At 38.7% G+C, this 22139-nt stretch overlaps 1 protein-coding gene across 6 annotated transcripts in view; it reads left to right on the forward strand.

Annotated features, from left to right (window-relative positions):
• The window catches only part of DYM (dymeclin), a 343179-nt gene that overhangs the window by 82686 nt on the left and 238354 nt on the right, over positions 1-22139 (forward strand). The window lies entirely within an intron of this gene.

The following is a 22139-nucleotide window of genomic DNA, read 5'->3' on the forward strand; positions in this document are numbered from 1 at the left end:
GGAGCACAGGGCGCCGGGGACACAGCCCAGGATCCGGCCTCCCCCGGGACAGGCAGAGGCCGGGAGGGCCCAGGACAAGGAGGACGCTCCTGCCCCGAGCTGAGCAGATCAGCGGCCCCGCCCCGGAGCCTCCAGGCCCTGCAGACGGAGAGCTCCGGAGCTACTGCGGGAGCTGACTCCAGGGCTGCAGAGCTGGCCCCGCCACTGCGGTTGTTCCTCCTGCGGCCTCACGGGGTAAACAACCCCACTGAGCCCTACACCAGGCAGGGGGCAGAGCAGCTCCCCCAAGTGCTAACACCTGAAAATCAGCACGACAGGCCCCTCCCCCAGAAGACCAGCTAGACGGACAAGTTCCAGGGGAAGTCAAGGGACTTAAAGTATACAGAATCAGAAGATACTCCCCTGTGGTTTTTTGTGTTTTTTGTTTTGTTTTGTTTTGTTTTGTTTTTTGCTTTTTGATTTCGGTTTGCTTCCCCGACCCTTTTTTTTCCTTTCTTTCTCTTTTTCTTCTCTGTTTTTCTTCCTTTTTTCTTTTTTCTTTTTCTCTTTTCTTTCCTTCTTTCTCTCCTCTTTTTTTCTCCTTTTCCCAATACAACTTGTTTTTGGCTACTCTGCACTGAGCAAAATGACTAGAAGGAAAACCTCACCTCAAAAGAAAGAATCAGAAACAGTCCTCTCTCCCACAGAGTTACAAAATCTGGATTACAATTCAATGTCAGAAAGCCAATTCAGAAGCACTATTATACAGCTACTGGTGGCTCTACAAAAAAGCATAAAGGACTCGAGAGACTTCATGACTGCAGAATTTAGATCTAATCAGGCAGAAATTAAAAATCAATTGAATGAGATGCAATCCAAACTAGAAGTACTAACGACGAGGGTTAAGGAGGTGGAAGAACGAGTGAGTGACATAGAAGACAAGTTGTTGGCAAACAGGGAAACTGAGGAAAAAAGAGACAATTAAAAGGCCATGAAGATAGGTTAAGGGAAATAAACGACAGCCTGAGGAAGAAGAACTTACTTTTAATTGGGGTTCCCGAGGGCGCCGAAAGGGCCAGAATATGTATTTGAACAAATCCTAGCTGAAAACTTTCCTAATCTGGGAAGGGAAACAGGCATTCAGATCCAGGAAATAGATCCCCCCCTAAAATCAGTAAAAACCGTTCAACACCTCGACATCTAATAGTTAAGCTTGCAAATTCCAAAGATAAAGAAGATCCTTAAAGCAGCAAGAGATAAGAAATCCCTGACTTTTATGGGGAGGAGTATTAGGGTAACAGCAGACCTCTCCACAGAGACCTGGCAGGCCAGAAAGGGCTGGCAGGATATATTCAGGGTCCTAAATGAGAAGAACATGCAACCAAGAATACTTTATCCAGCAAGGCTCTCATTCAAAATGGAAGGAGAGATAAAGAGCTTCCAAGACAGGCAGGAACTGAAAGAATATGTGACCTCCAAACCAGCTCTGCAAGAAATTTTAAGGGGGACTCTTAAAATTCCCCTTTAAGAAGAAGTTCAGTGGAACAATCCACAAAAACAAGGACTGAATAGATATCATGATGACACTAAACTCATATCTCTCAATAGTAACTCTGAATGTGAACGGGCTTAATGACCCCATCAAAAGGCGCAGGGTTTCAGACTGGATAAAAAAGCAGGACCCATCTATTTGCTGTCTACAAGAGACTCATTTTAGACAGAAGGACACCTACAACCTGAAAATAAAAGGTTGGAGAACCATTTACCATTCGAATGGTTCTCAAAAGAAGGCAGGGGTAGCCATCCTTATATCAGATAAACTAAAATTTACTCCGAAGACTGTAGTGAGAGATGAAGAGGGACACTATATCATACTTAAAGGACCTGTCCAACAAGAGGACTTAACAATCCTCACTATATATGCCCCGAATGTGGGAGCTGCCAAATATTTAAATCAATTATTAACCAAAGTGAAGAAATACTTAGATAATAGTATACTTATACTTGGTGACTTCAATCTAGCTCTTTCTATACTCGATAGATCTTCTAAGCACAACATCTCCAAAGAAACGAGAGCTTTAAATGATACACTGGACCAGATGGATTTCACAGATATCTACAGAACTTTACATCCAAACTCAACTGAATACACATTCTTCTCAAGTGCACATGGAGCTTTCTCCAGAATAGACCACATACTGGGTCACAAATCGGGTCTGAACCGATACCAAAAGATTGGGATCGTCCCCTGCGTATTCTCAGACCATAATGCCTTGAAATTAGAAATAAATCACAACAAGAAGTTTGGAAGGACTTCAAACACGTGGAGGTTAAGGACCATTCTGCGAAAAGATGAAACGGTCAACCAGGAAATTAAGGAAGAATTAAAAAGATTCATGGAAACTAATGAGAATGAAGATACAACTGTTCAAAATCTTTGGGATGCAGCAAAAGCAGTCCTAAGGGGGAAATACATCGCAATACAAGCATCCATTCAAAAACTGGAAAGAACTCAAATACAAAAGCTAACCTTATACATAAAGGAGCTAGAGAAAAAAACAGCAAATAGATCCTACACCCAGGAGAAGAAGAGAGTTAATAAAGATTCGAGCAGAACTCAACAAAATCAAGACCAGAAGAACTGTGGAACAGATCAACAAAACCAGGAGTTGGTTCTTTGAAAGAATTAATAAGATAGATAAACCATTAGCCAGCCTTATTAAAAAGAAGAAAGAGAAGACTCAAATTAATAAAATCATGAATGAGAAAGGAGAGATCACTACCAACACCAAGGAAATACAAACAATTTTAAAAACATATTATGAACATCTATACGCCAATAAATTAGGCAATCTAGAAGAAATGGACGCATTTCTGGAAAGCCACAAACTACCAGAACTGGAACAGGAAGAAATAGAAAACCTGAACAGGCCAATGACCAGGAAGGAAATTGAAGCAGTCATCAAAAACCTCCCAAGACACAAGAGTCCAGGGCCAGATGGCTTCCCAGGGGAATTCTATCAAACGTTTAAAGAAGAAACCATACCTCTTCTACTAAAGCTGTTTGGAAAGATAGAAAGAGATGGAGTACTTCCAAATTCGTTCTATGAGGCCAGCATCACCTTAATTCCAAAACCAGACAAAGACCCCACCAAAAAGGAGAATTACAGACCCATATCCCTGATGAACATGGATGCAAAAATTCTCAACAAGATACTAGCCAATAGGATCCAACAGTACATTAAGAAAATTATTCACCATGACCAGGCAGGATTTATTCCCGGGACACAAGGCTGGTTCAACACTCATAAAACAATCAATGTGATTCATCATATCAGCAAGAGAAAACCAAGAACCATATGATCCTCTCATTAGATGGAGAGAAAGCATTTGACAAAATACAGCATCCATTCCTGATCAAAACTCTTCAGAGTGTAGGGATAGAGGGAACATTCCTCGACATCTTAAAAGCCATCTATGAAAAGCCCACAGCAAATATCATTCTCAATGGGGAAGCACTGGGAGCCTTTCCCCTAAGATCAGGAACAAGACAGGGATGTCCACTCTCACCACTGCTATTCAACATAGTACTGGAAGTCCTAGCCTCAGCAATCAGACAACAAAAAGACATTAAAGGCATTCATATTGGCAAAGAAGAAGTTAAACTCTCCGTCTTCGCCGATGACATGATACTCTACATAGAAAACCCAAAAGCCTCCACCCCAAGATTGCTAGAACTCATACAGCCATTTGGTAGCGTGGCAGGATACAAAATCAGTGCCCAGAAATCAGTGGCATTTCTATACACTAACAATGAGACTGAAGAAAGAGAAATTAAGGAGTCAATCCCATTCATAATTGCACCCAAAAGCATAAGATACCTAGGAATAAACCTAACCAATGAGGTAAAGGATCTATACCCTAAAAACTATAGAACACTTCTGAAAGAAATTGAGGAAGACACAAAGAGATGGAAAAATATTCCATGCTCATGGATTGGCAGAATTAATATTGTGAAAATGTCAATGTTACCCAGGGCAACTTACATTTTCAATGAATTCCCTATCAAAATACCATGGACTTTCTTCAGAGAGTTAGAACAAATTATTTTAAGATTTGTGTGGAATCAGAAAAGATCCCGTATAGCCAGGGGGATTTTAAAAAAGAAAACCATAGCTGGGGGCATCACAATGCCAGATTTCAGGTTGTACTACAAAGCTGTGTCATCAAGACAGTGTGGTACTGGCACAAAAACAGACACATAGATCAATGGAACAGAATAGAGAACCCAGAAGTGGACCCTGAACTTTATGGTCAACTAATATTCGACAAAGGAGGAAAGACTATCCACTGGAAAAGAGACAGTCTCTTCAATAAATGGTGCTGGGAAAATTGGACATCCACATGCAGAAGAATGAAACTAGACCACTCTCTTGCACCAGACACAAAGATAAACTCAAAATGGATGAAAGATCTAAATGTGAGACAAGATTCCGTCAAAATCTAGAGGAGAACACAGGCAACACCCTTTTGAACTCAGCCACAGTAACTTCTTGCAAGATACATCCACGAAGGCAAAAGAAACAAAAGCAAAAATGAACTATTGGGACTTCATCAAGATAAGAAGCTTTTGCACAGCAAAGGATACAGTCAACAAAACTAAAAGACAACCTACAGAATGGGAGAAGATATTTGCAAATGAAGTATCAGATAAAGGGCTAGTTTCCAAGATCTATAAAGAACTTATTAAACTCAACACCAAAAAAACAATCAATCCAATCATGAAATGGGCAAAAGACATGAACAGAAATCTCACAGAGGGAGACATAGACATGGCCAACATGCACATGAGAAAATGCTCCGCATCACTTGCCATCAGGGAAATACAAATCAAAACCACAATGAGATACCACCTCACACCAGTGAGAATGGGGAAAATTAACAAGGCAGGAAACCACAAATGTTGGAGAGGATGCGGAGAAATGGGAACCCTCTTACACTGTTGGTGGGAATGTGAACTGGTGCAGCCACTCTGGAAAACTGTGTGGAGGTTCCTCAAAGAGTTCAAAATAGATCTGCCCTACGACCCAGCAATTGCATTGTTGGGGATTTACCCCAAAGACTCAGATGCAATGAAACGCTGGGACACCTGCACCCCGATGTTTCTAGCAGCAATGTCCACAATAGCCACACTGTGGAAGGAGCCTCGGTGTCCATCGAAAGATGAATGGATAAAGAAGATGTGGTATATGTACACAATGGAATATTCCTCAGCCATTAGAAATGACAAATACCCACCATGTGCTTCGACGTGGATGGAACTGGAGGGTATTATTATAAGTGAAGTAAGTCAATCGGAGAAGGACAAACATTGTATGTTCTCATTCATTTGGGAAATATAAATAATAGTGAAAGGGAATATAAGGGAAGGGAGAAGAAGTGTGTGGGAAATATCAGAAAGGGAGACAGAACATGAAGACTCCTAACTCTGGGAAACGAACTAGGGGTGGTGGAAGGGGAGGAGGTCGGGGGGTGGGGGTGAATGGGTGACGGGCACTGAGGGGGGCACTTGACGGGATGAGCCCTGGGTGTTATTCTGTATGTTGGTAAATTGAACACCAATAAAAAATAAATTTATTATAAAAAAAAATTCCAGAAGCTGAAGGAGAGGCAGAAGATAATATTTACTGTTGAATATGATACCTGGCTGTAAAATGGGAGTAATAAATAGGAATTACTTTTACAGAGTTTTGATAAAGATTAAATATAATTGTAAAGTGTTCACAAAAAAAAAAAAATTGATTCCTGGTGTCGTGAAGAGGGGGCTCTTGGTTAAAATTTTTAAAATATATAAACCTTTACCATGTTTATTGAAGTCTGACCAAAATATATCCAGAAGCACAAGTAATGTTGATTTTATGTTACATGCTCTGATTGTTCATAATTGAGTAACTGATTATCGTTAAGAAATTAGAACATATCTGTAGAAGGACAAAAGCCCCTCTCTGGTTCTGAATCCAGAAGATAGAGCTTGGATCCTGGCTCTTCTACTAACTGGGAATGTCACTCACACCTCGGGTTTCCCATTTTAAAACTAGGGGTAATAGACCAGAAACCATTACTTGAAAAGGACATTTGAAATCATCTAGTTCAGCTGTTGAGTATTTTAGATGAGGAAATTCAAGTGCTTGAGTTTGGAGACCAACTCCTGTAGCAGTTAGGAACACCCAGGCCATACATCTTGTCCTGTGATGCAGTAGAGTGGCCAGCAGCGAGAGGGAGTACCTCATCCTGGGATGAGCCTGTCTGGTATTCTGTCTACTGTGTGGTTTAGCATTGTGTTGAGGACCAAAGCAATGCACTGGAACATGCTTTTGTAAATTGTAAAATGGTTTACGATTATAAAAGTGTATTGTCCTACACATATTAAGTACTCAAGAAAAATACTGAACAGATTTGTTTTGAGTTAATTTTCCTATTTTAAACTTATCAGTAAAAAGGAGATCACTAACAAGTATAGCAGGCATAGGATGTGGAATGTCTGCAATTCAAAAGAACAAGGCTGAATCATCTGGGAACTGAAGGAAGTTTCTGTAGCATCTGGCTGCCTAGGAGGACAGGTACTAGCCTGACGTTAGGTGTGCAAGATTGCAGCAGCAAAAGCAGAATCCTGAATCCTGGCTGTCATTTTACCTATGTTTGCGTATCTCCTTGCAAACTGTTTATGAGCTGTTTAGAGCCAGATGATCATTGGATTTTTAGAACTGGAATTCAGCTCTCCTTTATCCTAGCTCCATCATTTTATATATAATGTCACTGAAGTGGAGAAAAGGGAAGAGACTTTCCTGAGGTCAGTTTGCAGGATTCTTAGGTGGCCCTGAAAACACAGACTCTCTGCCTTCAAGGAATTTTTACTTTTATAAAACCACGACTGGTATAGAATACATTTGTTACTTTCTTTTGCTGTTATTAATACATGGATAGCAAAGTCTGCATGAGGTAAAAGTACACTAGTCGTTGCAAACTTTAATTCTACCAGCAAAGAGTTAATTTTTTCGTTTTAATATTTTGTCAGTTATATAAATTATGAGTAATTTCTTTTCACATATAATCCAGATTACATTACATATGGATAGTTAATACTAGCCTTTGATACTGATGCTGCAATTATTTTAAATGTTAATACATTTGTGTATTTGATTTTGGAAAAAAGATCAGACAGAGGGCTTATGATGAGAACAAATACTCTTTGTCTTACCCTTTTTATCTCTTCCCTCCCCAGAAGCAGTCTTTTTTGATTCTTAGCTGTTTGGGAGCTTTATATAAATCTTTACCCTTATCCTACCTTTATGGATATTTTTCTAAACAATACAAATTTCTTTTTCTTTTAATTAGTAAGGTTTATATTTCAGAGCAGTTTTAGGTTCACAGCAAAATTGAGTGGAAGTGCAGGCAATTCCCATGTGACCCTGTTTGCACACTGGTATAGTACCCTCACCCCCCTTCAACACCCTGCCCCAGGGTGGTACGTTTGTTATAGTTGATGAACCCACACTGACACATCATTATGGCCCATAGTCATGTTTTACATTAGGGCTCACTCTTGTTGTGTTGTACATTGTATAGGTGTTAACAAACGAGTGATGATGTGTATCCACCATTGAAGTATCATACAAGTAGTTTCATTGCCCTAAAAGTCCTCTTTCCTCTGTTTTTCCCCTCCCCCCCACCCCAGTTACTATCTGTCCTCCTACTACCTCCTCAGCTCTGCCTTTTCTAAAATGTCATATAGTTGGAACCATACAGCATGTGGCCTTTTCAGATTGGCTTTGTTTAGTTAACAGTATACATTTAAGGTTCTTCTGTGTTTGTGGTTTTATAGCTCATTTCTTTGTAGCACTGAATAGTATTCCATTGTTGGGATAGACTACATATACATATTTAGATAATAACCATCATGTAAGTCTTAAGAATTGGTATTGAGTACCTTTTAAAATGAAAATATAAAGTTGATTAAAAAACAAAACCCTATCTCCTAAGAGATTACTATTATATTTTTCTTTCAAAATTTTATTTAAATTCAGGTTAGTTCACATATAGTGTCGTATTAGTTTCAGGGGTAGAATTTAGTGATTCATCAGTTGATGTTTATCCAGTGCTTGTTACATCAAGTACCGTCCTTAGTGCCCATCACCCAGTTACTTCCACACTTCCCCTCCAGCAGTCCTCAGTTTGTTCCTCATATTTAAGAGTCTCTTACGGTATGCTTCTCTCTCTCTGTCTTTATCTTATTTTATTTTTCCATCCCTTTCCCTGTGTTCATCTGTTTTGTTTCTTAAATTCTATATATGAGTGAAATCATATGATATTTCTCTTTCTCGGAGTGACTTATTTCACTCAGCATCCACATCATTGCAAATGTCAAGATTTCATTCTTTTTGATGAGTAATATTCCATTGTGTGTGTGTGTACTACATCTTTTTTATCCATCTGTTTTTTATTTTTTATTTTTTATTTATGATAGTCACAGAGAGAGAGAGAGGCAGAGACACAGGCAGAGGGAGAAGCAGGCTCCATGCGCCGGGAGCCCGACGTGGAATTCGATCCCGGGTCTGCAGGATCGCGCCCTGGGCCAAAGGCAGGCGCTAAACCGCTGCGCCACCCAGGGATCCCTCTTTTTTTTTTTTTTTTTAAATTTTTTTATTTATCCATCTGTTTATGGACTTCTGGGCTCTTTCCATATTTTGGCTATTGTGAACATTGCTGCTAAAACATTGGGATGCATGTGCTCCTTCAAATCACTATTTTTGTATCCTTTAGATAAATACTTAGTAGTGGAATTGCTAAGTTCTATTTTTAACTTTTTAGGAACCCCCCACATACTGTTTTCCAGAGTGGCTACACCAGTTTGCATTTCCACCAACCCTAAAGACATTATACCAGTTATAGTCTCACCAAAATCCTTTAACAGAGCCTTGCCAGCATTGTATAATATTTTTTGTGAGTTAAATGGAAATCATAGTGTGATTCTTATGTGTATTTTCTCATTACAAATGAGATTGAACATCTCTTCATATATTCAAAAGCCATTTCTAACTTTTGATGAAGGTTTAATAAACATTCTTAATTCCTGAGAGCTCTTTTTCTCTGATTGTTTCTTGTTTTATGAATGCAACATTTTAAGCTAGCATGATTGCACAATGGATACTCATATAACCATTTTGGTAAATCTGTTTTATTATTATATCCATCTCTTTTTGAATATTATGTATCCATCTTATCAGCCCATCCTAATTTTTTATTTTTAAGAATTTATTTATTTTAATTTTTAATTAAAAAAGATTTTATTTATTCACGAGAGACACACACACAGAGGCAGAGACACAGGCAGAGGGAGAAGCAGGATCCATGCAGGGAGCCCGATATGGGGGACTAGATCCCAGGACTCCAGGATCATGACCTGGGCCAAAGGCTCAACCACTGAGCCACCCAGGTGTCCCAAGAATATTTTTTAAAACTTATTTTGTTTGTTGAACTTTATTTCAGGAAGATATATGGCTATATTTTATTCATGTGTTTGATGCATTGTTAGATATGGAGCACTAGTTCTTTGAGAAACCATGAGAGCATGGAGTGGATATTTGAGTTTACTTGATCCACCCCCTTGATTTTTACGTATGATGAAGTTGACAGATAAGGTAGCTGATGAAGGCAATGAGCGAAAGTTCTGAGACCAGAATCTAGATTTTTTGACTTCTAACCTCCAGATACTTTCTGTTCTGTTAATAAGACTTTAATAAATGAGAAGTATTCCCATGTCTTTGATTTTGTTACCTTTGAAAACTAGCCACCGCCACCATTGACAGTATCTGTAAATACACTCTACCACTTTTTAGTCTTTCCTTGTATTTTACTTTCACTCTCTGCAGTGGTTGACACTGATATTTCTAAATTTTGTTCTTAATCCTTTGAACTTGTCAGTTGTTTTTGTTAAACTTATGTTCCATTTACATACTGTCCAGTTTCTTATCCAATAGTAAGTCAGAGGAGGATGTTTTTTTTCCTCCATATTCGTTGACTTTGTACTTAGCCAACACTAACACCCATTTCATGAAGGCTTTTGTCTTTATCCAAGTGTTCCACTCTGCCCTAGCAGAGCAGTGCAAGGTCAAGACGCCGGTCTTTTTTTTTTTTTTCTTCACATGAAATTAATAACTTGCTCCAACAGTAGTTTGTTTTAGGACATTTCCAGCCCAGATGGTGGAAAGTTCTTGGGATAATATGGCAGCCAAAGCAACACTTTGGCTTTTTAAAGCTGACTTTGTTTTGGCGATTGTGTGATGAAAATCTTCTGAAGATCATACAAGGACATTAAAACAAGAAAGATCTGTTGGCTTGAAACATTTTTCATCTTTCAAAAACCACCACACTCAGCATGGTAGCATTTTGGTTTCTTTCAAGTATTGGCCTGTCTGTCTGGCTCTTTTCCCAGATAATTTGGAACTTAGGATAGGGATAGGCCAATTAATACATTTAAAATTTTGTTTTCACAGAAACCTAACATTGCCTTGAATTTCTTTTTTTTGAGCATTATAGAAAGTTACAGCAAGAAAGGTCATTAGAGATCATCTTTCCCAATGTACTTATTTGAAAGTAGGAAAACTGAGACTCAGAGGAGTTATTTGTTGAGATTAACAGGATGAGTTTAATGGAGAGTTGAGTAGCAGATTCTAGGTCCCCTAATTTTGGATCAGTGACTTCTATGGCACACCACAACATGATTTAATTTTGTTTGCTTTTATTTCAGTAGATCATCAGATTTGAATCAAGAAAAGTTTAATTTTAACATTGATGACAATCTTATATTTTTAGCTCTTGATTAATTTAATTTTAGAGCGTATTGTTTAAATATCCAAACACATAGGGATCCCTGGGTGGCGCAGCGGTTTGGCGCCTGCCTTTGGCCCAGGGCACGATCCTGGAGACCCGGGATCAAATCCCACGTCCGGCTCCCGGTGCATGGAGCCTGCTTCTCCCTCTGCCTGTGTCTCTGCTTCTCTCTCTCTCTCTCTGTGACTATCATAAATAAAAAAATAAAAAAAAATATCCAAACACATAAAAAAAAAGTACATGAATAGTCTCTTGCCTACTATGGTCCCTCATCTCTCCAAGCTGTCCCATTTGCTTCCATAAATAACCACTCTTCTTAGTCTCTGATATATCCTTCCTGAAAATGTTCATGCAATGTAGATGCAGTTATGAACACAGATTCTTATTTATCTCTTCATTCACACAAAAGGTGGGAGACCATAGACACTGTCTAGAACTTTCTTCTTTTCTCCATCGGCAGTCTATCCTGGCAGCCTCTGTACACAAGCATTTAAAGACCATTCTCATTTTTGTTATGAGGATATTCAAATATCCCAAAATTTACCCTTTCAAAGTGTATCATCAAGTGGTTTTTAGTATATTCACAAAAGTTGTGAAATTGTCATTCCAGTCGAATGCCAGAACTTCTTCACCCTGTGGGGAAGCCCTGTACCTATTAGCAGCCACTCTTCATTTCTTACTCTCCCCGGCCGGCCTGTAGTAACTGCTAATCTGTTTTCTGTCTCTCTGGGTTTATCCTTTTGGGGCATTTCATATGAATGGAATCTTAGGCTATGTGGTCTTTTAGGTCTGACTTCTTTCACTTAGCGTAATGAGTTTAAGGTTCACCTCATTTTAGCAAGTCCCCTACTTCATTCCTTTTCATGACAGAAGTATCCCGTCTTATGTGTACACCACATTTTGTTTATCCACTCAAAAGTTGATAAACATTTGGGTTGTTTCTGCTTTTTAGCCGTCATGAATAATGCTGCTCTGAGCATTCGTGTACAAGATTTTGGGTGGACATACGTTTGCAGTTCCCTTGGGCTTGTATCTTAAGAGTAAAATTGCTAGTCATATGATAATTGTGTGTTTAACTTTCCAAGTAACTGCCCATCTTTTCCTCGGCAGCTTCATCATTTTACATTTCTATGAGCCTTGTGTACGAGTTCTATCTGATTTTGTACATCCTTTCTCATTCTTCTAAAAAAGCCAAAAACTACATTATGATCTGTGATAGATCAGTATCAAATTATATGTAATCATTCCCCTCTTGTTGGACATTAGAGTTGTTAACATGTTTTTGCTCATATCCTTTCCTCATTTTCATATTGGAGCTTCTATTGTATCTGTTTCTAGGACCCATTTTGTATTAGATGAGCCCTTTGTGACGTGAATTTAAAGCATATATTTTTCCTAAATTTGCCTTTTTACTTATTTGCTTAGAATATGCTTTTGTTTTGCCATAAGAATTTTTAAACACTATTTTTAAGAATTTGTACTTACCTGTCATTTACAGCTTTTTAGGCCTTCTGGATGGACTTTTAGACTCATTGTTTATCTTTTTTGGCCTTTTCTCTCACTACTTGCCTCTGCACTTTTCATTCTAGCCCCACTGGCTTGTTTGGTGTTCCTTAAATATGTGAGGCATGTTCCTAGCTCAGGGCCTTTCGTGTGCTGATCCCTCTCCCTGGCAGACTCTTCAGTTGCCCGCTTACTTTTTTCAAGTCTTTGTTCAAATGTCAATTTTTTTTTTTTTTAAAGATTTTATTTATTCATGAGAGACAGAGGGGGGCTGGGCGGCAGAGACACAGGCAGAGGGAGAAGCAGGCTCCATGCAGAGAGCACGACATAGGACTCGATCCTGGGTCTCCAGGATCACGCCCTGGGCTGAAGGCGGCGCTAAACCACTAAGCCACCTGGGCTGCCCTCAAATGTCAACTTTGTATTGAGTCTTCTTATTTAAAATTGTAACACACACACACACACACACACACAATTGTAACACAGGGGCACCTGGCTCAGTAGGTTAAGTCTGCCTTGGGCTCAGGTCATGATCCCTGGGTCCTGGGACTGAGTCCCGCATAGGACTTCCTGCTCAGTGGGGAGTGTGCTTCTCCGTCTCCTTCCCCGTGCTGTGCTCTCTCTCAAATAAGTAAAATCTTAAAAAAAAAATAAAATTGTAACACACCTATGATAGATTGTCAGTGGTCCCCCAAATTCATTTTCCTCCTCTTTATTAGAATTTAGCTAAGCAGAGACTGTTTAGGTAGAGATGATGTTTCTCAGATTTACTTGCCAGCTAGATCTAGATATGGGTGTACCAGAGGAAGTGATGTATACAACTTTTGTATTACTTAAAAAGAAATGACTTGCCTTCAAGTGATTTTCCTCCCTTCTCTCTGGTGGGAAATAGTAACTGGAACAAATTTGGAAACATGTGCAAAGGGTGACAGAGCTGCCTTTCCAGCATGGCCCTGCATGATCTTATTAAGTAGATCCTGCTTTATCTTATAGTTAGGTGGCAGAGAAATGAGCCTTGGTCTGGTTTGAAACATAATTTTGGGCTTCTTTCATAGCAGTGTAGCCTAACTACTCCTTACCCTAACACCTTAACTAGGTACTTCTTATCCAGCCTTTATGCATTGTTTTCTTCATAGCACTTAAAACCTTTAAAATTATTATACAGCATATTTATTTTTCTGCATCTCTAGAATATAAGCTCCAGGAGGCCTGGCATATAGTAGGTAAGTATTCAGTATTTGGAACAAATGGTTGGAAAGGCCTTTATGTCATGTTATAAGACAATTTTTCATCTTGTCTCATAGGATTTTTTTTTTCTTTAAGACTTAAACTTCTGATATATTTGGAATTTCTTTTAGTGTAAGGTGTGAGGTATAAATTAAAGTATTTTTTTTTCTTTGAGAAAGCTATACAGTTGTTCCAACAAGTGTGTATGAATATCACTATCTTTTTAGTATATTGATGAAGTCCATTTTTGTATAACAATGATTTACAAATAAGAAATGCCTGCTCATCTCCTCATAAGAGGAGATATTTCTCATAAGAGAGATCATATATTCTCAATCATTATCAAATCTCAGTGACTATAATAAACTGCTTTTTAGTCTGTGCTGACATAGAAAGATGCTAGATACTCTTCTTTTAGGCATTCTTTTTATTTCTCTAAGTCTTCTATTTTTATTCATATTAAATGGTATGTTGACATAGGGAATGGATATCTTGGTTTTTGCCTCATACTTATAAGCTATTTTGTAAATAAGAATAGCAAATACTGTGTGTGCCATGTCACTAAACTTTATATTGAGTAAAGAGTTTTTACTGAAATGTGTATTTGCTTTTTATGGTTATTACAAATTAGAGGTGTCTGTGTTAGAATGCTGTTTATGTCTCATGTAGGAACATTTCTAGGTGTAAAATCTTTCAAATAGTGTTTAAATGCTTTTAATAACTAAATGCTTTTAATGAGATTGAATCTGTGAATTTGTGCACTCTGCCAATTTTCAAAAGTTTAACTTAACATCTTTGATTGGCAAATGTGATAGTTAATTTTGTGTGACAGCTTGACTGAGCTGAGGGGTGCCCAGAGGTCAAAATTATTTCATTATTTCTGGGTGTGTCCATGAGTGTGTTTCTGGAAGCAATTAGTATCTGAATTGGTAGACTTTGTCAATAAGATCATACCAGTGCTGGGATCATCCAATCTGTCGAGGGCATGAATAGAACACAAAGGTGGAGGAAGGGTGAATTTGCTCTCCTTCTTGACCTGAGACATCCACCTTCTTCTGTTTGTGTCCTTCCAAAATTCATATGTTGAAACCTAACCTCCAAGGTGATGACATTTGAGGGGATGGTTAGGTCATGAGGGCAAAGCTCTCATGAATGGAATTAGTGCCCTTGTAGGAGATACCCAAGAAAGGTCCTTTGCCCCTCTTCTACCATGTGATAACAGAAAAAAGATGCTATCTGTCTGTAAACCAGAAAGCCAGCTCTCATCAGGCACTGAATCTGCAGGAGCCTTAATCTTGGACTTTCTAGCCTTCAGAACTGTGAGAATAGATTTCTTTTGTTTATAAGCCATCCAGTCTCTGTTAGTTTGTTGTTGCAGTTCACAAGCACTGAGACTTTGTTAGATTGTTTTTCCCTAGTTGCAGTCTCTGTTACTTTGATTGTTCACAGTGATGTGAGAGAGAAGCAGCATTAAGAAGACTGTGGTCAAAATGTGGTTAGATATTATCCTCAGACTATCACTTATGATATTTTTTCCCCAGGAAATTTCCCAGTAGAGACAATCAGTTTGGAGCAAATGTTTCTCCCACTTATTTTCTTCATGCCCTTCCCATTTAAAAAATTTAAAGTAATAAAAATAGTCACCTGTAATCTCATCTCTCAGGATTGCTTTTTTGATTTTTTTTTTGCCTGTTAGCGTCTGTATATTCATTCATATAGTACATAATGTTCCACTGTCTTTGTTCAGCATTGTGTTATGTACATTGTAATCAAATATGGCATACCTGAAGAATGTGATATGGTTAACACTTGGAAATCAATCATTTGGCATATTATAATCATTTGTAATATGCCACAGTGACAGAATAAATTAGAAAAGCCATATGAGTGTGTCAGTAAGTGTGGAAAAAGATTTTGACCAAATTCAATATCCATTCATGGGAAAAAGAAAAATTTCGAGAACTAGATAAAGAAGGGAACATCTTCAGTATGTATAAATACATGTAAAGTGATTGTACATCCCAGTGTTCTTTATTTAGGTTGCTATCACTGCCTTTGAGTTCTAAATCTAGAAACCTGTCTTTTTTCCATCAGTCTTAGTCTTTCTTCTCTCTCTCTCTCTCTTTGTAAGATTTTATTTATTTATTTGAGAAAGAATGAGAGAGAAAAAGCATCCAAGTAGGGGAAAGGGAAGAGGGAGAGGGAGAGGCAGACTACCTGCTAAGCAGGGAGCCAACACGGGGCTCAATCCCAGGACCCTGAAATCATGACCTGAGCTGAAAGCAGACTCTTGACTGAGCTACTCAGGCGCCCCAGTCTTAGTTTTTCTTGCCCACATTAAGCATCCAGTCTGTCCCTGAGTGCCATTAGTTTTATTTTGTTCCATGTTATTCAAGTCAGATTGCTGTTTTCCATTCCTGTTGTCATTGTTTTCATTGAGGTCCTCATAATGTTCTAGTGAGACAATTTATTGCATATACTTTGTTTCCTGGATTAGTCAAAGCATTTCCCCACTTCAGTACATCCTCCAGCTTCTGATGCCCCCCTTCATCCTACTGTCCCTGATTTTGAACACATCAAGCATAGGATCGAGTCGATCACATTCCTTAGTTCAAGGGTCATTATCATCACTGTTTCATGTAAGGCTCATTCTTCCCAGCATTTGGTGTTAATCCATTCACTTATCCCTATTTTCCCATTCCTTGGTCCCCTTCTTTCCCGTAAACAGTCATTTTAAGTGTGTTTATGCATTTAATTTAATGCTCAACTAAATGTTATATGAATATGCATTTAAAAAAAATTTTAAACAAGGTTCCCTCCCAGTTTGTTAGGATCAGGCATGCAGGTACAGCTGGCATGGTGCCTCTGACTTCAATATCTCTTAAGGTTGTAATTGAGCTTCTTGCTGGGGCTATGGTCTAATCCGCAGCCTCAGCTCGGAGGAGAGGACCTGCTTTCTAGATTTCTCACTTGCTATTGTCAGCATTCAGTTCCTCTAGGGATATTGGGACTGAAGCCCTCAGCTTTAGCTGTTGACTAGAGGCCTCCCTTAGTTCTTTGCCAGGTGGACTTCTCCATATGTCAGCTCACAACAAGGTAACTGGCTCCCCCAGAGAAAGCAAAAACAAAACAGAACAAAACAAACTAGAGAGGGGGTGCCTAACACAAGCCGTAGTCATTTTGTAAATTTACTTCCACTTGAGAGTGGCATCCTCTCACTTTTATTGTGTTAGAAGCGAGTTACTAGATTCAGCCTGCAGTTGAGGGGAGGCAGTATACAAAGCCATATGAGTAATATGAAGCCGGGATTATTGGGGGTCATTTTAGAGTTTGCCTACCACAGTCCTCAGACGGTTTCTGTGAATTTTTCTTTGGTATATATATATATGAATATATATATATATATATATATATATATATATTCATTCCTAGGGAGCTCTCTGAAGATGACTGCTGTGGTTAATAATCCCATCAGTAGTATGTAAGGGTTTATCTATCACCATATGCCTGGTAGTACTTTATATTTTCCAGGGCACAAAGGGTATCACAGTGTTTTAAACTCTTAATATATTTTGCTCTTTTTTTCTAGTGCAGTTCTTGCCTTTTTCTTGGCCATTTGTAGGAGTTGTTTGTAAAGTTCTAGATTAGAGTTTCTTGCTCTTCTAGTCTATCATCTGCCTGTTAATTTTGTCCAAGGCTTCATTTTTTGAGCAATAATTCTTAATTTTGATGTGATTAAGTGTATTTTTTGGCTTTATGGTTTGTACGCTTAGGCTTTTATTTAAGAAGTCCTTTCTTCTGCTTGGTTCCAAACTTATCAGAGTATGTTTTCTATGTTAACTTTAGTTTTACCATTCATATCCAGGTCTTTAACTCATCTGTAGTAGGTCTGTTGTGGGGCACCTGGATGGCTCAGTGGTTGAGCGTCTGCCTTTGGCTCGGGTTGTGGTCCCGGGGACTGAGTCGCACACAGGGAGCCCACTTCTACCTCTGCCTGTGTCTCTGCCTCTCTCTCTGTCTCATGAATAGATAAATAAATTCTTAAAAAAAAAAAAAAAAAGAATATGTTGTTAGATAGGGACCCATCACTATTTTCTTTGTAAAAGGAGCCAGTCCTAGCACCATCTTTGTACAGTCTCTTCTGTCCTCTTTGATTTGCAGATCCATCCATCTTTGTTGTATGTTGTTTGTCTACACCACAGGTGTTGGCCATACATTTGATTCTTAGGTGAGTTTCATTCATTTGCCTGTTTTCTGTGTGTGTGCAAATACCATGCTGTTTTTACTGTTAAAGCTGTATAGCATGGCTTGATACCTGGTAGTGAACATCCCTCTCTTCACTCTTTATTTTCAGGGTTGACTTGGCCATGTTTACTCTTCCATAAAAAGTGTAGACTGACTTTAGGACATTCCTGGAAAAGTTTCTGACTTGACTTTCAGAGTAATTTGTGTAGAATTATTATTTTCATGGTATTAAGTCATTCCATTCAGATCATGCTGTGTGTCCTTTGGTCATGTTTTACTGCTGATTGGATTTTGGTCAGTAAAATGAATAGAAGATGTCCTCTCAGTCAATTAGCAGCATTGTGGGTCCTTTATGAAATTCCCTTTATGCTTTTGTTGCAATGAGTATTATTTTATATTATGATCAGGTATTACATGACCTCAATACATCTCTTCCTTTTTTCTCCTCCAAGTTTACCTATGTTTTGTACACAATGCTGATGCAGGGAGCCCCAGGCAGTCAGTTCCAATAAAAATCAAAGATCCCTCTGTCTTGGGGCACCTGGGTGGCTGTCACTTAAGCATCCCACTCTTGATTTCAGCTCAGGTTATGATCTCAGGTTCATGAGATCAAGCCCTGTCTGGAGCTCCACACTCAGTGTGGAGTCTGCTTAAGATTCTCTCTCTCTCTTAAAAAAATAACTTACAAAAAAGAAAAGATCCCTCTACCTATCCATTTATCCATTGAGTTTCAGTGTCTGTTATGTACTTGAGTTGGGAATACAAATAACTAAAAAATGAAAGGATCCCTAGTTAGGATCTCATGTGTTCTAGTGAAAAAGAGATTCATCTTGGGACACATGAGTGGCTCAGTCAGTTAAGTGACTTTTGATTTTGGCTTGAGTCATGATTTCAGGTCAGATCATGATCTCATGGGTTGTAAGATTGAGCCCCGCTTGCATGCATGCATATACTCTCTGTCTCAAATAAACAAATCTTTAAAAAAAAAAAAAAAACTCACCTGCAAATAACTATTTGACAGTTATGCTTTAGGGCTTAACTTAATGTCACTTTTTTAGAAGAGCTTTACAATCAGAATCCCCTATAATCCTTTCATGGTATTAATTGCTCTTAATTGTTATTTTGGTGTAATTACTTCTTTTCTCTTTTCTCCACTAAATTGTAAGCTCCATAAAGGCAGGAGCCTTATCTGTTTGTTGATGGATGTGTCTCTGATATGGAGCATAATATCTGGCATATTATCACATGTCCTGGAGGTGGTCACCTATTTAGATAGGTTTTACCCTGCACCAAAATCTTTTGTTCTTCAGGATTTGGCTTTAAGCCCTGACCCAACTAAAAATCTAGCCAATTGATTATAGAATATAGATTCCTGAGACAGGCAAGGACTGTATGAATATATGTTAACTATGATGCAAAATCTTTCAGGTTCTAAGCAGCCAGATCATCATTAATGAATAATTAATGAATCATAACATGACATGTCAGGCTTGTCTTTCATTCAGTTCAAGGAATAAGAACAAATAGAAGAATTGCGTATTATGTGGTTAATATTTACAACACTAATTTTGGAAATTTTAGGAGAGAGAATTGTTCTGTAATACATTTAAAGGAGAGATTTCTGAGTAGAACTGAGATTTATTCATTACATAATAACATCAATTGCATGGACCTCTTGTGTTTTGTATACTTTGTTTTTTTATTTTTTTATTTTTTTTACTTTGTTTTTTTTATTTTTATTTTTAAATTTTTTTATTTTTTTTAATTGGGAGTTCAATTTGCCAACATATAGCATAACTCCCAGTGCTCATCCCACCAAGTGCCCCCCTCAGTGCCCATCACCCAGTCACCCCAATCCCCTGCCCACTTCCCCTTCCACTACCCCTTGTTCATTTCCCGGAGTTAGGGGTCTCTTATGTTTTGTCACCCTCGCTGATATTTTCACTCATTTTCTCTCCTTTCCCTTTATTCCCTTTCACTAATTTTTATATTCCCCAAATGAATGAGACCATATAATGTTTGTCCTTTTCCGATTGACTTATTTCACTCAGCATAATAGCCCTCCAGTTCCATCCACGTCGAAGCACATGATGGGTATTTGTTGTTTCTAATGGCTGAGTAATATTCCATTGTGTACATAGACCACATCTTCTTTATCCATTCATCTTTCGATGGACACCGAGGCTCCTTCCACAGTTTGGCTATTGTGGACATTGCTACTATAAACATCGGGGTGCAGGTGTCCCAACATTTCACTGCATCACTGCATTTGGGGTAAATCCCCAGCAGTGCAATTGCTGGGTCGTAGGGCAGGTCTATTTTGAACTCTTTGAGGAACCTCGACACAGTTTTCCAGAGTGGCAGCACCAGTTTACATTCCCACCAACAGTGCAAGAGGGTTCCCCTTTCTCCACATCTTCTCCAACATTTGTGGTTTCCTGCCTTGTTAATTTTCCTCATTCTCACTGGTGTGAGGTGGGATCTCATTGTGGTTTTGATTTGTATTTCCCTGATGGCAAGTGATGCGGAGCGTTTTCTCATGTGCTTGTTGTCCATGTCTGTGTCTTCTTTTTTTTTTTTTTTTTATTTATTTATTTATTTATGATAGTCACAGAGAGAGAGAGAGAGAGAGGCAGAGACACAGGCAGAGGGAGAAGCAGGCTCCATGCACCGGGAGCCTGATGTGGGATTCGATCCTGGGTCTCCAGGATCGCGCCCTGGGCCAAAGGCAGGCGCCAAACCGCTGCGCCACCCAGGGATCCCAATGTCTGTGTCTTCTTCCGTGAGATTTCTGTTCATGTCTTTTGCCCATTTCATGATTGGATTATTTGTTTCTTTGCTGTTGAGTTTAATAAGTTCTTTATAGATCTTGGATACTAGCCCTTTATCTGATCTGTCATTTGCAAATATCTTCTCCCATTCTGTAGGTTGTCTTTGAGTTTTGTTGACTGTATCCTTTGCTGTGCAAAAGCTTCTTATCTTGATGAAGTCCCAATAGTTCATTTTTGCTTTTGTTTCTCTTGCCTTCGTGGATGTATCTTGCAAGAAGTTACTGTGGCTGAGTTCAGAAAGGGTGTTGCCTGTGTTCTCCTCTAGGATTTTGATGGAATCTTGTCTCACATTTAGATCTTTCATCCATTTTGAGTTTCTCTTTGTGTCTGGTGCAAGAGAGTGGTCTAGTTTCATTCTTCTGCATGTGGATGTCCAATTTTCCCAGCACCATTTATTGAAGAAACTGTCTCTTTTCCAGTGGATAGTCTTTCCTGCTTTGTTGAATATTAGTTGACCATAATTGAGGGTCCACTTCTGGATCCTCTATTCTGTTCCATTAATCTACGTGTCTGTTTTTCTGCCAGAACCACACTGTCTTGATGACCACAGCTTTGTAGTACAACCTGAAATCTGGCATTGTGATGCCCCCAGCTATGGTGTTTTCAATATTTCCCTGGCTATTTGGGGCCTTTTCTGATTCCACACAAATCTTAAAATAATTTGTTCTAACTCTCTGAAGAAAGTCCATGGTATTTTGATAGGGATTGCATTAAATGTGTAAATTGCCCTGGGTAGCAGTGATATTTTCACAATATTAATTCTTCCAATCCATGAGCATGGAATATTTTTCCATCTCTTTGTGTCTTCCTCAATTTCTTCCAGAAGTGTTCTGTGGTTTTTAGGGTATAGATCCTTTACCTCTTTGGTTAGGTTTATTCCTAGGTATCTTATGCTTTTGGGTGCAATTGTAAATGGGATTGACTCCTTAATTTCTTTTTCTTCAGTCTCATTGTTAGTGTATAGAAATGCCACTGACTTCTGGGCATTGATTTTGTATCCTGCCACGCTACCAAATGGCTGTATGAGTTCTAGCAATCTTGGGGTGGAGACTTTTGGGTTTTCTAGGTACAGTATCATGTCATCGGCGAAGAGGGAGAGTTTGACTTCTTTGCCAATTTGACTGCCTTTTATTTCTTTTTGTTTGTATACTTTGTTTTTGAAAGAGATTCCTATCGGCAATAACTTCTTAAAATATCTGGTAGAATTTACGCTTGCCCAGTTCTAGAATCAAGTCATTTAATTTGTTTAATGAGCCTCATTTAAGTAGGTGTTAAGTGGTTTTTTTGTTTGTTTGTTTTGGCTTTCCATGACTATTTTGATTCTGTCAAAATATTTTGATATTCTCTTGGAATGGTTACTCTCTTTGCTGTGTTGCCGAGATTACCACTTTCGTGATCTGTTACTGTTTCCCGTGATAATAATTTTTAAACTTTTGTAGTAAACTGGAGATTTCTTGATGCGTT

Source organism: Canis lupus, chromosome 7, assembly GCF_011100685.1.
Source record: "Canis lupus familiaris isolate Mischka breed German Shepherd chromosome 7, alternate assembly UU_Cfam_GSD_1.0, whole genome shotgun sequence".
NCBI lineage: Eukaryota > Metazoa > Chordata > Mammalia > Carnivora > Canidae > Canis > Canis lupus.